The sequence below is a fragment of the Eurosta solidaginis genome, chromosome 2, assembly GCF_040869045.1.
Source record: "Eurosta solidaginis isolate ZX-2024a chromosome 2, ASM4086904v1, whole genome shotgun sequence".
Taxonomy (NCBI): domain Eukaryota; kingdom Metazoa; phylum Arthropoda; class Insecta; order Diptera; family Tephritidae; genus Eurosta; species Eurosta solidaginis.
In genome coordinates this window covers 296,772,150-296,788,883 of record NC_090320.1, presented here as the reverse complement: position 1 = coordinate 296,788,883, position 16,734 = coordinate 296,772,150, and positions in this window count along the sequence as shown.

Below are 16,734 nucleotides of genomic sequence, written 5' to 3'. Positions count from 1 at the left end.
GGACTATTCCAGCAAATTATACTCATGATTCGATTTGCCCCAAATATGGTATATAGGTAGTCTTTTTTAAACGGTTTTTTAGCTTGACTTGACAGGCAGGCCGCACGGCCGCATGCACGGCCGTTGTGAACGAATTTTGTAATTGAAATTTAAGTAACTTCCTGATAAGCTACAAGCTTGAAACTTGGAATATAGTTCAGAACCCGATGACAATGCAATAATTAGCAAAAAATCGCCACGAGGTGGCGCAAGGATCGAGATATTCACAAAAATCGTATTTGTGGTCCGATTTGGCTCATATTTGGAACACATAGTACATACAAGAATAAAAATCAAGCTATGAAAAAAATTGCCGCTAGGTGGCGCAAGGATCGAGATTAAATATTTAATTCGTTTAAATTAAATTATTTTTGAGTGCTAAATGACTTTCGACACTGTAAAGAAAATGAAACAACACCTTTTAGTCGTTTAAGTTTTTTGTTTTTATTTTTACAAGACAAATGTTTCAACACTCGCGTGGTGTCTTCTTGAGTTGCTAGTTTTCAACTTTGAATTTTTTTAGTTACTTTATTTTATCATAATTGTTTATATTACTGGATGTGGTACGGTAGTGGACATAATTTCACAATAATAACATTTGGTTAGTTCGCGAATTTATGCTGGTTGGTTGGTTGGTTGGTTGGAGTGCCGAGTCCCAATTGACTCCAATTAGCGCTCATGCGCCGTTTTGATACCACAACTCGTGAGTTAACCAATGAAAGGGTATTGTAAGAAGACTAATAAAACATTTACGCTACACCTAAGGTGAGAAAACAAATGTTTGTTTATTAAATTTTTCAAATTTAAACTGGAATTTATTTTCCCTATTCACAATCTTTTTCCTGTCCAATTATTATTTTATTGAAATTATTTATTTGCATGAAATTAAAAGCTATTTGACAAAGCTAATGATGACAAAGAAGTAAAACTTCTCATGCGGGTACATACATAAGTACACGCACGCCTTTTTATACTCAGCTGAGCAGAACTCAGAATATATTTATTTTGTTCGCATAACGGTAACCCGTAACGGCATAAACCAATCGATATAGATATAGACTTCTATATACCAAAATGATGTGGGCGAAAAAAGAAATTCATTTAGCCATGTCCGTACGTCCGCCCGTCTGTCCGTAAACACGATATCTTGAGTAAATTTTGGGGTATCTTAATGAAATTTGGTATGTAGGTTACTGGACACTCATCTCAGATCGCTATTTAAAATGAACCAAATCGGACTATAACCACGCCCACCTTTGTCGATATCCAAAATTTCGAAAAACCGAAAAAGTGCAATAATTCATTACCAAAGACGGATAACGCGATGAAGCTTGGTAGGGGGTTTGACCTTATGACGCAAATTAGAAAATTTTGGACAATAGGCGTGGCACCGCACACTTTTAAAAGAAGGTAATTTAAAAGTTTTGCAAGCTGTAATTTGGCAGCTGAGTATGTTAGTTTCGGTTACACCCGAACTTAGCCTTCCTTACTTGTTTTATTTGTAGCGACGTAAACTCAATTTCTATAATCCTACAGATGCCGCCTTAAGCTCATTAAATTTAACAAATATGTTCAAGATGAACATACGTTTAAATCGGTGACAAATTAACGTGCCATTAACACTTAATACAAGGTCTTGATCTCGATTATGTCAACCCACTTAGCTTCGAGCAGTGTTGATGCTCAAAATTTGGTGCACTGCCCCCAACTATGGTTTTATGGCAGGTGAATACAATATAATAAATAAGCAGTTTGAAAACAGACAGAAATATTTAAATTTGTTAAAAAAACAGTTATTGTACACATAACACATAATCGTTCTTAAATCAATAAACGTATTCCATTGTGCAAATGCTTATGTATATAAAAGTAAACAACTACGAGGAATTTCGTCTAGGTAGTTTGATTGAACAAAAGCTGTTTGTTCAATTTTTATTATACTTGAAATTTTATCAGGTAATTTGCACAAAAACTTCCTCAAGCAATGCATAATGGGCCGAGTTAATAAACTAATTAGCATTTACGTCAATCAATTTAACCTTGATTATTAAAAATAAAATAAAAAAAATTTAAGCACTTCCTTTATATAACTGGACAAAAATCAGCGAAAAATGTCTCCTTATATGAAGACATATTTTTGCTAAAACTTGATTTTTAAATTTTCACATAGAAATTTCAAAAATATTTATGAGAAGTAAAAATATAAAAGTGGAGCGCACATTATTTGGATTGGAAAGTTGGTAGGAAAGGATATATTATTAGTCAATCAACTGCCTATTCAAAACCTAATAATTTAGTAAATACTACACCTGGAATGTTGAAATTTGACATGTGGACGGATATTGAGACTCTTGATAAAAATTTTGAAACATTTTTTAAAATGGCGTTGCACCGCCCACTTGTGATAAAATCAATTTTACAATTATTGTTTATCATAAATCAAAAATCGTTAAACCTATCGTAAACAAATTCGACAGAGAGGTTGCCTTTACTATAAGGAATGCTTTTAAATTAACGAAATCGGTTAAGGATCACGCCCACTTTTATATAAAAGATTTTAAAAGGGTCGTAGACTAGAATAATAAGCTATAACCTAGCAAAAAATAGTTTTGAATCATGTTTTATTGTAAGAGGAAATAGGGAGACATTATTTCTTTAAACGGGAGTGCCACGTGTTATGTAGAAAAGTAATTTATCTGAAATGAAATGTACAATTGAAGCTCACGCTGTATATACAATGTTCGGTTACACCCGAACCTAGACACCTTTACTTGTTTTTTTTTTTTTTTATTTGCTCCTTTTCATTATCTGTTTAGTTTTACGCTTGTAGCTCAATGAAAATTTCCTCCGTTTCGTTTGATTTTTCTAAATATCTCAGTCCGTGCGCCCCCTAGCGAAACTTTTGGTATTGTGGCATCGGCTGCCATAGACCTCTGAATTAAGCTATAAATTTTTAGCCTCTAGCTCATCGGGAAGTTACTTAAAACCCGGTTTCAAATTTCCAAATTATTATCTAATTTTTTCGATCCGTGCGCCACCTAATAGATTTTTTTCTCCTTTTGTTCCTTTGTCACGGTGTCTTACCTGTCTCTGAGGTTTGTAGCTCAATGAGAAGTTACTTTAAAATCGATGTCAAAACACCAAATTTCCATATTCTTATCTAAATATTTCGATCCGTGCGCCACCTAACGGAATTTTTTTCTCCCTTTCTTAAATTTTCTCGGTGTCTTATCTTATCTGTGAAGTTTTACAGTTGTATCTCAATGACAACTTACATAAAAATCTGTTATGTACGATTTTTCTAATTATCTTATCCCGTGCGCCCTCTAGCGAATCTTTTTGTATCGTGTTATCGGCTGTCATCAACCTCTGAATTAAGTTTGAAATTTCAAGTCTTTAGCTCATCGAGAAGTCACTTAAAAGCTGGTTTGAAATTTTTCAAAATATTATCTAACTATTTCGATCCGTGCGCCACCTAACGAATTTTTTCCTGTTGTTGCATTGTCACGGTGTGCTAACCTATGTGTAAAGTTTCACGTTTGTAGCTCAATGAGAAGTTACTTAAAAATTGATTGCAAGATTTGTGTGAAAAGCGGACAAACATTCAACCGATCTAATATAAAGGAAGTAAAAAGTATTCTTATTCCCCAGATCTAGAGAAAGAGCCTTTGTTTGTTTTTTATTCACAGAACAAAATTTTGTATAAATAGCGCCCAGAAAATTTCACTTACTTCACTTTAAACTTAACAATCGGCGAAAAGTCTTAAACTAAAATGAATTTACGTAATTCTTTCGCGATCCTGTTTTTCATCCTTAGCTGCTATTTGACTAATACAAATTCGCAAAATCGCGTTATTGGTGGTAGTAATTGGAATATAGAGCGTAGCCCATACGTGGTATCAATAAATTATACCCGCCAATATATATGCGCTGGCTCTTTAATCACTATGCAGCGGGTGGTTACGGCTGCGCATTGCGTGAAAATTTTTAAGGAGTATTACATCACTGTTGCAGCTGGTGTATCCGCTTTACATGATTTATACGACAATGGACAAGTTCGCAATGTACAGCATATATATTATCCACCTGATTATGATTCCGTATCACTGCATATGGATATAGCTGTGATTAAAGTGCGTGTGCCCTTTTTCGAGCGTGATACAATAAGAACAATACAACTCTGCCATACTAAATTATACACGCACAGAGAAATGCGAGTTAGTGGATGGGGTTGGACCATGCCATACAACGGGGCGTTTTCGCCTATACTCCAATCTACTATCTTTTATATATTGGCAAAGAACGAATGTACGGCTCGTTATGCGACGGCAGGGAAAGCTTTAACAGAATCAATGATTTGTGCTGAAAGACAGGGAGCTGATACGTGTTGGGGTGATTCTGGTGGACCGGGCATTGTGAATGGACAACTTTGTGCTGTGGTATCATCTGGGACAGTCCCTTATATACCCTTTTATCCTACTATATATACAACTATAAATAATCAAAAGGTTCGTGCTTTTCTAAATTATGCGGAACACAATTAATTGCAGGGTGAGCAGAGTGGAAGTGTTATCTGCAAATAAATGTATGTAATTGCGATTAAAAAAAAAAAAAAAAAAAAAAAATTGGTTGTATGCAATTAAAGTGTGACGCATGTAAATGCTTAAGATTGTGAGGTCAAAATTTTATCATAGCTAAAAGTTCCATCCTTAATTATTAGAAAATAAAAAAGAAATAAAATTACGAAATAAGTAAGGCAAACTTAACCAATCCATAACGGTATAAAACAGCTAATCCAACCAACCTTCTGTCATAACCTTACTATAGCCACACTCGCGGTAGAAAAGGCTTTGAAGAGATTTACAAGGTATAATCGAAACAGCTGTCGCCTTGTCCGTCCTTATGTCACGTTGTTTAAAATTTTCCCAAATTATTAAAATATAATTGAGTATAATAAAAAAACGCAATTTCGATTCGAATTCTTATGTGAGGTATGTTGTAACCTGAAATCGCCCGTGGAGCAACGCTTTAAAATAAAACACCAATACTCAAACCTAAACTATCTGTATGTCTCCTCGTATCACCTACTACCCGAGTCGTTATTTTAATATACGCTAACACCCGTAGCAATAGAACTTGCCAGCAAACAACAGATGCGATGAGCTCGTGGAATAAATATGTGAAATAGTGATAGCACGGTAAATATTGACGTCCCCACACGTGTTGTAGAATTGTTATAGCTCGACAAATATTTCCATTGTCAGCGCATGAGTCATAAATTGCGTTGATGGATACCAAGGACATTTTTGTCTGGCCAGCAGTTCGTATTCTCCCAATTACCATATCAGTCGATTTAGTTACTTCCGAACACCCTTTCTTCATTCAATTTAAAAAGAAAAAAAAGAACTAGGAAGGCTTCAAAGAATTCACGAAGTATTCTTTTTCCAAGGTCATCGATTTGACCACGGATCCCATCCGAAATTAGAATACTCTTTCCAAGCGATGCTGCGGCCCTAGTGAGATAGAGTGACCACGGTCGAAATTTCAACTAGCGAGACGGCTCCAAAAAAATATTTCAGCGTTTTTTGTCGAAAATTTGTAGTGCATCCTTCGGTCCATAGTGTCAGTCGATGATCCCCCCCCCCCCCCCCTCAGCGGGTTATGGGGTTAGAATATATCCGCGCTAGGGATGCCTGTCATAAGAGGCGACTAAAATACCGAATTCAAGGTGTTTGTGTAGCGTAGCCCTTTAAGGTTGCAAGTGCAATATATAGCTTCTCAAAACCCAATTGTCAACCTCACTTATCCATGGCGAATCCCATTTCATTAACAGTCGAGTCTCTGGCGACCCCGAACTCCTCATGGATCTAGGAGATGGGAGCGCGAGATAGCCTAGAAGGTCGCATGTGGTCATAGCAAATCGTTCCCGAGATGGTCGGGCTTCGTACCGGACCGTACCGGATCTGCATCCGACAAAGGACCATCAAATCGATAACACACCCCAAGGCCATCGGGGAGTGTTCTTATCGCTACAACAACAACAACAACATGATCCATTGATAGAAGACTGAGGATTTGTCCCCATAATGAAATCTTAAAGGAGGACCGCATTTTATTTCAATGCCAGGCAATATAGGAATTATGCATCCAAATGAAAAAGGATTAAACAGGGGTTCCCCGCGGCTGGTGTCTTTTCTGATTGATTTTGACATATACAAATTTCCATCCTCAGCAGAGGTCATCCAACTTACCCACGACGTTGACAGTGCAGATAACTTTACAACTGGAAATTGGCGTGGATTGCAGTATGCTACCAATTGTCAGCTCCTCGAAAATTTCAGGCTGGAAGCTCGATAGAGTTTCTCATCTAACACACTTGTAACCGCAATTGCTTCCAAAGTACAAAGGCTCGGACTTCTCCAAGGATACGCATGTCCCTCAACTTCGAACTAGTTAAACTCCATCCCAACATACGAAATATATATTTCGCATATAATTTCGACGTGGCGTAGTACTGCTTCTCGAATAATGACAACAAACTTGTTATTGTCCCTGTAGGGAAGTCATCATTTCTGGTTCAGAACTAGATCTAAAGTCCCTAAAAAGCACTAGTTCGATAGTAACTAGATTCTCTCTAGTTCAAAAACCAATAGTTTGGGTTTTTATTGCGTTTAGCTTTAAGAAGCTAATACTTTCTCTACACCTTAAATCCTTTCCTTTACGTAAGCTCCATTGGATATAGGGAAGCAAATAGGGAGGAAGAGGGTTCTACTAGGGGAACTATTTCGCCAAGGATTTAACGTAGTACATTAAGACAATGACATGCATTTTATATTTAATCTACTCATATTAAACATGCCTAAGTCCTTCAGGGGGCAATTTTCTGGGGTCCGTTTTTTTGAATCAGCTGCATTTTGCACAGCTGCAAAGGTGTTCTCAAAGCTTTTCTTCAAAGCACATTGTAAATTGACAACTTCGGATTCGCCAGTTGGCAGCATGTAAAAGAGATAAAAGGCAAACTAGTAGTGGTTCCCGAAAGCCCCAGAAGCGCATAAGTTTTGATTGAACTGGAGAATTTTCTTGACAGCATTTTTCACTTGAAGAAAAAAAGGGTTTGTTTGCCTAATGTTGTTAAAATGTTTTTTTTTTGTGATGCTGTGCTGCTACTGTAGAAAAGTAACATAGACATCTTCAGTGGAAAATCGCTTGCTAGTAATGCATACTTTTAGGCTAGCAAGATCGTGAAATATTTACATTGATACATATCTAGATATCTAGGCAGGAATTCCCAAAACTTTTCAATAAAAAGTACGAATGCAATAAATTCACGAGGAGTGGACTACATTTTCTTTAACACGTTGACTGGCAGTGTATCACCGGTGATCACAACAAAAAACTACCCCCAGTTGCCAATGTATCACCGTTGATACACGCCTAGGACCCTATAATTTAGGGGCTAGGGCGTTAACCGAAGAAGTTCTAAGAAATATGCAAATTTATTTTGAAAGAAAAGATAGCTTAGTCCATAGCAAAACACAAAGTTTAAAAGTTTTATACACTATTTTTGACGACTGAGCGTTATCTGCGAAGTGAATGAATTTTAGCAAGATCCTGAATCGGTTGCGAGTCATAACGTCTGGGACGAACTGGTTTTTGAACAAGGTAGTTGCTTCCAAATAGTCCTCTATTGAAGAATATTTGACCATACATGTATGAATATTGCAAGAAACTCCATGACCTTCTTTCGATCAGTGTCCTTCCACTGATTCATACTACTGTTGCTGCGAGTACTGATGCCACGTATTTGATTGTTAGCATTTTGAATTGTCTCTTCAACAACAATATCCAAGATTTCATCCGTCAAGAACTTTATATAATATTGAAATGGCGAACAGGCATTATGCTGTGAGGTATGGGGTAGATTGAAGCATTCCCCAAAAGTTATCAAAGTCTCTCCGATGGCAGACGAATGTCTGACGTTTATCTGCGATATTATTAAAATTGGTAGCACTCACATGATTGTGTTGTTGGATACTGTCATCACTCGATGTATCACTGCTAGAATCTGGGATGTACGATTCCTCATCTGGACTAAAATCCCCACTGTCATTGGAATACACATTGCAAAAAAAAAAAATTTTTTTAAATAAACAGCAAGTGCTCACCGGTGATCACAGTATAAAAAACATGCTTAAGCGCGTCGGGAGCATGACTTTTATGCATGGTAAAAAAATCCCGTTGTAATTCAAAGCGCAACATATATATTTTTGCTTGGCACCGGGGGGGGGGGGGGGGGGGGTAGTTTTTAGTTGTGATCACCGGTGACACACTGGCAGTCAACGTGTTAATTTAAACAAATTGGCGATGATCTCTGATTTAATCGTCTATTCATTTATTGTATTCGTAAATTTAATGGCGCATAATCATAGTCAAAATAAAATAGGTTTTAAATTTAGTTACAGCTTTTTCGCATTATTTCTATGAGATATCTGTCAAAAAAGTTGCAACTAAATTTTAAACCCATTTTATTTTGACTGTCACTATACGCCAATGAGTTTGAGACGAATTCACAATCATTCATCTTACTAAATTATTGTAATTTTATTATGATGGAAAAGCTGAAAAGAGTTAAACATACTGGCTGACATTATAGCTATTTCGACCTTGCCAAAGATCTCTTCAGATATCTTTGTATTTTTAAATTATAAATTATTTTCTCCCCGAGTCAGATTCAAACTCGAGTTTCTAACAACACAGGCCTACCATTAGGCTTGTTTAGGCCACAGGCCTAAATATATCTCCCCTCCCTCGTAACATAATTTTCTTAGTTATTTTCCTTCGTTTACTACCACCCACATATGCTTGTGATCACTAATACACACAGGCATGTGTGAGTGGTGGTACGCATGTATCTGAGACTTTTACCGCTGTGAGCCCGCGGTATAGCAACTTTGTTGCCGGGAAACCCAACGAAGGAGCTGTATCTCGGGTTCATCGGCTCATGTCGCAAAGAGGCTCGTCCTCTTTGAATCCAGCAGCCAGCAAAGGAACACGTAATCGCACCCTGACGTAAGTTGCCAATTTCCAAAACATATTTAACAATTTCCAAAATATATTTAACATTTTTAAACTTTTCACAACATCTGTTTGTTGTATTTACATACATTGAATAAAAAAAAACACTGTGAATTCCTTTTTATTAATACGAAACCTTTTTGGTGTTTTTATTTTTCTTCCCCTTTTTTCGCGATTGGTCTGCTAATTTGTCCCTTAATTGTATTGACGTCAACAACACGTACACGGTTATCGGAGCCTGGATGTGTGTTGACGACTCTCCCCATTCTCCACTCGTTTGGTTGTAGGTTATCCTCTTTTATGACGACTAGGTCCCCGGGTTTTAGGTTGGATTGTGGATGTTTCCATTTATACCTTTTCTGGATTTCGGTGAGATATTCCGATTTCCATCTTTTGCAAAAGGTCTGATGAAGGGCTTTCATCTTTTGCCATCGGTTTACAATGGAGGCAGGGTTTTCACTACAGTCGAGTTCAGGTGGAGCTAAAAGATGCCTACCTACGAGAAAATGGCCTGGAGTAAGCGGCTTCAGGTCGGAAGGGTCGTTGGATGAGGGACTTAGAGGTCTCGAGTTGAGGCAGGCCTCAATTCGACATAAGAGGGTTGTAAACTCTTCGAGAGTATATTTATGATCGGACGCGATCTTTTTAAAGTGGGTCTTAAAACAGTTTACCCCCGCTTCCCACAAACCTCCCATGTGAGGAGCGCTTGGTGGTATAAAATGCCATTCTATAGTGTGATGGCTATATTTAGTCAACGTTCCGTCCCTTGCTTCACGCAGAAATGCTTTAAACTCGGATCGCAAAGATCGAGAAGCTCCGACAAAGTTAGTACCATTGTCGGAGTAAACGTTTTTCGGACAGCCTCGCCTGGATACGAATCTGGCGAAGGCAGCTAGGAAGGACCCGGTACTAAGGTCGTTTGTCGCTTCTAGATGGATGGCTTTCGTCGAAAAGCAGACAAACAGGCAAACATATCCTTTTGAAATTCGACATCCCCTCCCTCGGTAGGATTTTACATCGAATGGTCCCGCGAAATCTACCCCAGTGTTTGTGAAGGCCCTAGTAAAGGTGGTGCGCTCTTTCGGAAGGATCCCCATAAATTGCGTTTGTGTCCGCTTCCTGTAAATAGTGCAGACTTTACAGTTGTGGATAACCGACCTTATCATGATTTTAACGCGTGGAATCCAGTACTGAGTGCGGATATGACGTAGCATCAGCTGGTCCCCTCCATGCAGGGTGGTCTCATGAGAGGATTGAACTATAAGTCTGGATAACCTGCAAGTGTAAGGAAGGATAATGGGATGACTTTCGTTATGAGACATGTCTTTGGATGCCCCAGTCCGCCCCCCAGTTCGAATGATGCCTTCTTCGTCTATATATGGATTCAGGGGTAAAATCTCACTCTTGCCATTTATTAGTTTTCCTGACTTCAAATTTGCGTACTCTGCTTGATAATGTTGCCTTTGGCATACTGTTATCAATCTTCGTGTTGTTTTTTCTATTTCGTCAGAGGCTAGCGAATGAGAATCCCTTTTAAAGGAGGCTTTAGTTGTTGGGTGCGTATTCTGGAAAAACCGAAGAATATAGGATATAACCCGCAAAGCCCTTGGTAAATCGGAAAACCTATCCAGAAGATCAAAGTTGTTTTTGACCGATGTTGCATGAACTTTCACCCTCTTTTCTTCGATATTCGTGTTGTAATCTTCTTCTTGTGTTGGCCAATTTTCGTTGTCTTCTTGTAACCAAGAAGGTCCCTGCCACCACAAAGAATTGTTGATTAGGTCCGAAACGTAGAGGCCTCTGCTCGCCAAATCTGCAGGATTTGACGCGGAGTCTACGTGCCGCCATACTTTGTCTCCTACTTTATCGATGATTTTAGTTATTCGATGTGCCACGAACGTTGACCACGAACATGGTTGTTTTCGGATCCATGCCAGTACTATAGTCGAATCTGTCCAAAGGGTTACTTTAATGTTTGAAAGTTGCATATTTTCTATGCCGACTCTATAATTTCTGCAAGTAGGACTGCGCCGCAGAGTTCCAGTCGTGGCAATGATATGGTTTTGACCGGGGCTACTCTCGTTTTGGCCATCAACAGGTTGGTGAAGACTTGATCCTTTGTTTGTACCCTCAGGAAAACAGTGGCGGCATATGCTTTTTCCGAGGCATCGCTGAATCCATGTATTTCGACATTGTCCTTCAATGTGTAGTGAACCCATCGCGGTATGCGTATATCGTTGATCTTTTCGTAGTCCGTCATGAATGATTGCCACCGATGTAGAGTAGTTTCAGACACATCTTCATCCCAGCCTGTCCCTTCCAACCAAATATTTTGCATTATTATTTTGGCTACAATTACGACTGGTGCCAGCCAGCCAAGAGGGTCAAAAAGTTTTGCGATCGCAGAAAGTACTGACCTTTTTGTTACGGCGTGGTTATTGTCAAAGGGTTTCGCTGTGAAGTAAAAGTAGTCGAAATGGGCGTTCCACCTGATACCGAGTGCTTTTACCATGCTGGTGTCTTCAAACTCAAGAAAATCCTCGCTTAATAGGTGTTGCTTCGGTATACCCTGTAGGATTTTCTTGCAGTTGGACGTCCATTTTCGCAATGGGAAACCTGCCGATTGCAATGCCAATGATATTTCGTCCCTTGCCTTGATTGCAATTTCGATGCTGTGTCCACCGGCGAGTACGTCATCAACGTACATGCAATTTCGCAGGATATCTGCTGCCATTGGATGCGATGTCTCCACGTCATCAGCTAGTTGGTGCAGCGTTCGAATCGCAAGATACGGAGCACAATTAACCCCAAAGGTTACCGTTTTCAATTCATAAATGTTAATTGGGTTTTTGGGGCATTTGCGAAATATGATTCGCTGATATTTTGTTTGGTCTTCATTGACCCATATTTGGCGATACATTTTCTCTATGTCGCCGTTAAATACGTATTTGAACAGCCGCCAACGTAGTATAAGGATGGTCAGGTCGGATTGAAGAATCGGACCTGGATATAAGGCATCATTTAGACTTTTGCCATTAGTGGTAGGACAAGATGCATTAAATACGACTCTGACTTTTGTCGTTGTACTTCCCTCCTTTATAACAGCATGGTGAGGTAGGAAGTAATAGTCGTTTGAGTCTGGCGAAATATTGCCTATTTGTTTCATGTGCCCTAAGGTTTCATATTCGGATACAACTCTGTTGTATTCCGTTTGAAGAACTGGGTTTTTCGCAAGTCGTGTCTCGTTGCGATAGAATTGAGAACACGCACTTCTTAATGAGGGGCCTAAGTTAAACTCTTTCCTAAAGGGTAAGGAGACTACGTATTTGCCATCGTTGTTCCGAACTGTTGTGGATTTGTATAGCTCCTCGCAGTAAGTATCATCTTTATTGATGCTCCTCTTCTATACTCTCGCACGAGGAAAAAGAAACATTTTATTGAAACAAAATTTAATTGAAATAAAAATTAAAGGCCATAAGTGAATACTTATGCGCGCAAAGAAACGAAGAAAAAACGGCTTTAGCACGCATCCATGCGATGTGGCTGGTGCTTTAGTCATTCCACGTCATTTGACTAGTCATTTTTACGGTCATAGGTTATATTCCTAATCACATTTGCATGGGCGTGATTAGGTTTTGTGACCAATTTTTTTGTAGGGATTTTATAATTTATTTTATGTCGGTAGATGTCGCCGAAGTAGTCCTAAAGATTTATTTTTGATTTGTGGCGAGCTTTGTTTTCACAACAAGTGGCCTGCCACCACGCGGAACGGTTCGAAACCTGGCAGAAAAGGCTATCAATGCGTCTGTTTGTATGTGGCTTAATTTCTGTTTTCCCGTTTATTGTTTTTATTATTATTATTTCATTTTGTTTGCTTGATTCACTAGAGCAGAATCACTTTGGTTCTATGTGGTACTCTGTGCACAAGGTTTTTGTGTTGTTGCTTTGGTTAAGCAGCCAACAAATTGATTTTAGCTTACCTCTTGGTATATGTAATACGTCATACATGTCTACCTGAGGCCTACAATGAGTTCTGTAATTTTTGGAACAACTCAACTACCCTGCAAAAATCGTTGGATCATTTCCCTGCAAAAATCGTTCGATCATGTGGTCCACTGGAGTACTTACCATTATACTCCACTGTAATGCAGCAATGGACCAACTCATGGTTCTACACGAACATATTGTAAGCCAATCGCTGCTCGTTTGTAACGATTGTTATCACTACACGATGTTTATTGGACTGTGGGTACTCCATGGATTACTCAGATGTAATGCGGAGCTGGAGTATATGGTCCAGTCCTAGGACATCGCAATGTTAATTGGACCATATTTTTTGTATGAATGTGGTTAATTTTGGAGCATTCGGTTGGTCCATAGCGAGTACTCCATACATGCATGCATGGAGTACTCACGATTTTTGCAGGGTAATTGAAATTAAGGTACCTCCAATTAAATTTATTTAAATTTTGAATCAATTTTTAACTACGCAATTTGTTACTCCATAAAAATCCAAGGAATTCGGGTAGGAAATAATTTTACTGCTGTATTTAATTAAGAACGATGTAGCGAAAAAAATCGTATATTTGAATAAATTTGTGTTCTAGGTTTTTTTTTAATTTCATGACTTCACAGGACATTCTCACCTAACAATAAGAGTTAAAGCTTTTTTATTCGAGTATATTTTTTCCATCAAATTCTCAATATCACAGTGGCAGTGTTTATCAAAATTTCTCAGTTAAATTCATGTTTTTGTTTCGATAATTTACTATAAAAACCAGTCACGAATACTACTTTAATACTACGTATGCATACGTCGCTTTGATTTAATACGATTAAACTCAAAACACATATATGAAATTTTTCAAATTGCTTTAAAGATATGAAGCGGCACAACCCGGCTTCGTTTTCAAATCGGTAGTTCATTTCTGTAGACGGTAAAAACGATCGGTCAAAAATTTTTCAGAGTCAATGTGTATTGAAAATTAGCCGTTCGCTATAATTTCTTCACTTGAATACCGGTAAATATATTTTGGGTTGGTGGAGAAGCCTTAGTCTGGCGGGTGCTGGGAACGAGCACAAAACGTGCTCGATCGTTTCCTCCTTAAACCTGGACTTCCTACGTATATCTACTATCACTGGCAAAGCGTATTTTAAAAGCATGTAATGTCAGAAGGCAGTGTCCACCGTAAAGTCCCCTTTTTTCAATGATAAGAGTAGCTTTGTTAGTAAGTTAGTTGTAAAACCTGCACATGATCTCCTATACTTTACAGCCCCGCGCTTGGATCCACGCCTTCCTGCTTGGTGCACCATGTGCAGCTCTCGCCTTCTTTTAATCTTGCCCAAACACTGCAATGATCTGATAGCTTGTAGGCTTTATTAACTTTTTATCAGCGCAGTATACCACAGACCTTAGTCGTTCCATTACTTTGGAACCAGCCAGTCGTATGTGGTTCTGAAATGGAGTCGCAACCTTTGATTAATTCTTTAAAATATATAAACATAGCTCTAACTTTGGCGATGTTGGTTCAAGTGAGGCTACAATTCTACCGTTCTGCATCCGATCAGCACCAGTCCGGGGGTGGTCGTAAAGATTCTGGGTTCAACTCCAGTGCAAAAAAGCATCAAAACTTTAGAAACAAGTTTTTTTTTTTAATTAAAAACAAGAATTTCTAAACTGGGTCGCCCCTCCGTAGTGATTTTTATCTTTCAAATGCCGTTTGGAGTCGGCGTAAAATATATAGATCCCGTCCCACCAATTTGTTGGAAAAATTAAAAGGAGCACGAGGCACGTTTGAAAACAAGCTCGGAGTAGATTTTTTTCGGAGGTATATCGAGCCCTACATTTTATTTTTTTAGTATAATTATTACTATGCCCTCACAATTTTTCTGTTTCTACACCCAAAACAAAATTCAATTCAAAACCAGATGAACAAACATACAAAAGGATAAAAACCCACTATGACATAATGTGTACAAGTTCTGAAACCTGAAGCCAATATAATCATATAGACCTTAAGTACAGCAACTGAGAAATTCGAAAAAAAAAAAAAAAATGGAAGACAGGCTCTCCTCATAGCAAACCGGATCCAAGCATACTTTCACTGATTGGAGGAGAGCGAAATGATGGAAAAAAAAAAAATAAAAAATGTGAATAAAAATGAAAAATTACAAAATTGTAAACAATGGCTGGCGGAATGCGACTATAATATATGCTTTATTTCGTATTTGTGTGAGAATATTACTGGCTACCCAGTAGGTACAAATAAGTTTATTATGCAAAGCTATTTTTCGCAATTATTAATTTCTGTTCGACCAACCAGGATTTTTGAACGTTGGGAAAGAATGCACTCCAGTCATTCTTTGTTAGCGTTACAATAGCCGCGTTGTTTTTACACGCGTACGCGTTTCGTTTGCGCGTGAAAAAAAACGCCTATCCGCGCTTAGATAATGCTCAGGAGAGCCATCTAGCGGCTGTGGTTAAACAATTAGCTATAGCAACAGTGTGCACCGAAAAGCGGAGACACAACGCTCTGATGGCCATAGGGTATAACATATAGCTGAATCAGTTGCGCTGAATTGTGGACACACATAGAATACATAGAATTAGTGTAGAGGGTGAAATAAAGACACATATTTCAGTTACATCTGAGTATAATGCGTATTGAAATTTAGTAGGACAAAATATATGCGCAGCAATTTCAGAGGTGTATTTGAAGTTTGTCGCTTAGCAGTCCATATAAAGTTTAATCGTAAACGGATATACACATGTTAAAAAACACGGCTAATGTCGCCTTATCTCAAGCCTCAAGTCTCTGAGGAATTATTTCTAATACGGCTGGAAATGCTGATGTTGCTCAACGTCATTTGACTTTACAGAGGAATCAAAATCAGACAAACAGAATTTGGTGTAGGGTAAAATATATTTGATAACAGAATAACCAGGCCTGATGTCGCTTCGTTTAAATTAAGCAAACAATCACAAGCGGACCTATATGCCAGCAATTGCCCGGCAAATCCTGTTCTTAAAAAAAAAATACCCAGAACTCGCAGAAGAGGAACGTATTCTCCCCAGGGAAACGCGGGTCAATATAGCTCAACTTCGATCTGGGTACTCTTACCTATCCAGAATCAATCCCGACATACATAATGTATGTCCTGATTGCAATGTGTCTCCACATGACACCATCTCTTCAACTGTAATGTGGAACCAACGCCTCTAACACCCATCTCACTATTGTCCACCCCAGTTGACAATGCAAATTTCTTTGGTCTCCCGTTAGAGGATATTGATGAAAATTTGTAGTCGGTCACGCTTATTGGATTGTTGGCAATAAGCTTCAGCGCTTTCGCCGTTTTGTTGATTCTTCAAAATATACCCAAATCATGACCTGTTTGGTGAAAGCTCCTGAGGGTTTAATCGAAAAGTTAAATCAATAAATTTATGGTGACTGTACTAATTTGATGGTTAACTTTTTTCTCCAGCTATTGCTTTTCCTGCAGGGCAATGATGCTGTATAAAGTTGAATGACAAGCTATAGTGCAATCATAGCCCTAAATCTGCTACCCCATTATTGTAAACATGCACATATTTATGTGTCGGCTGGAATTCATTTTTAT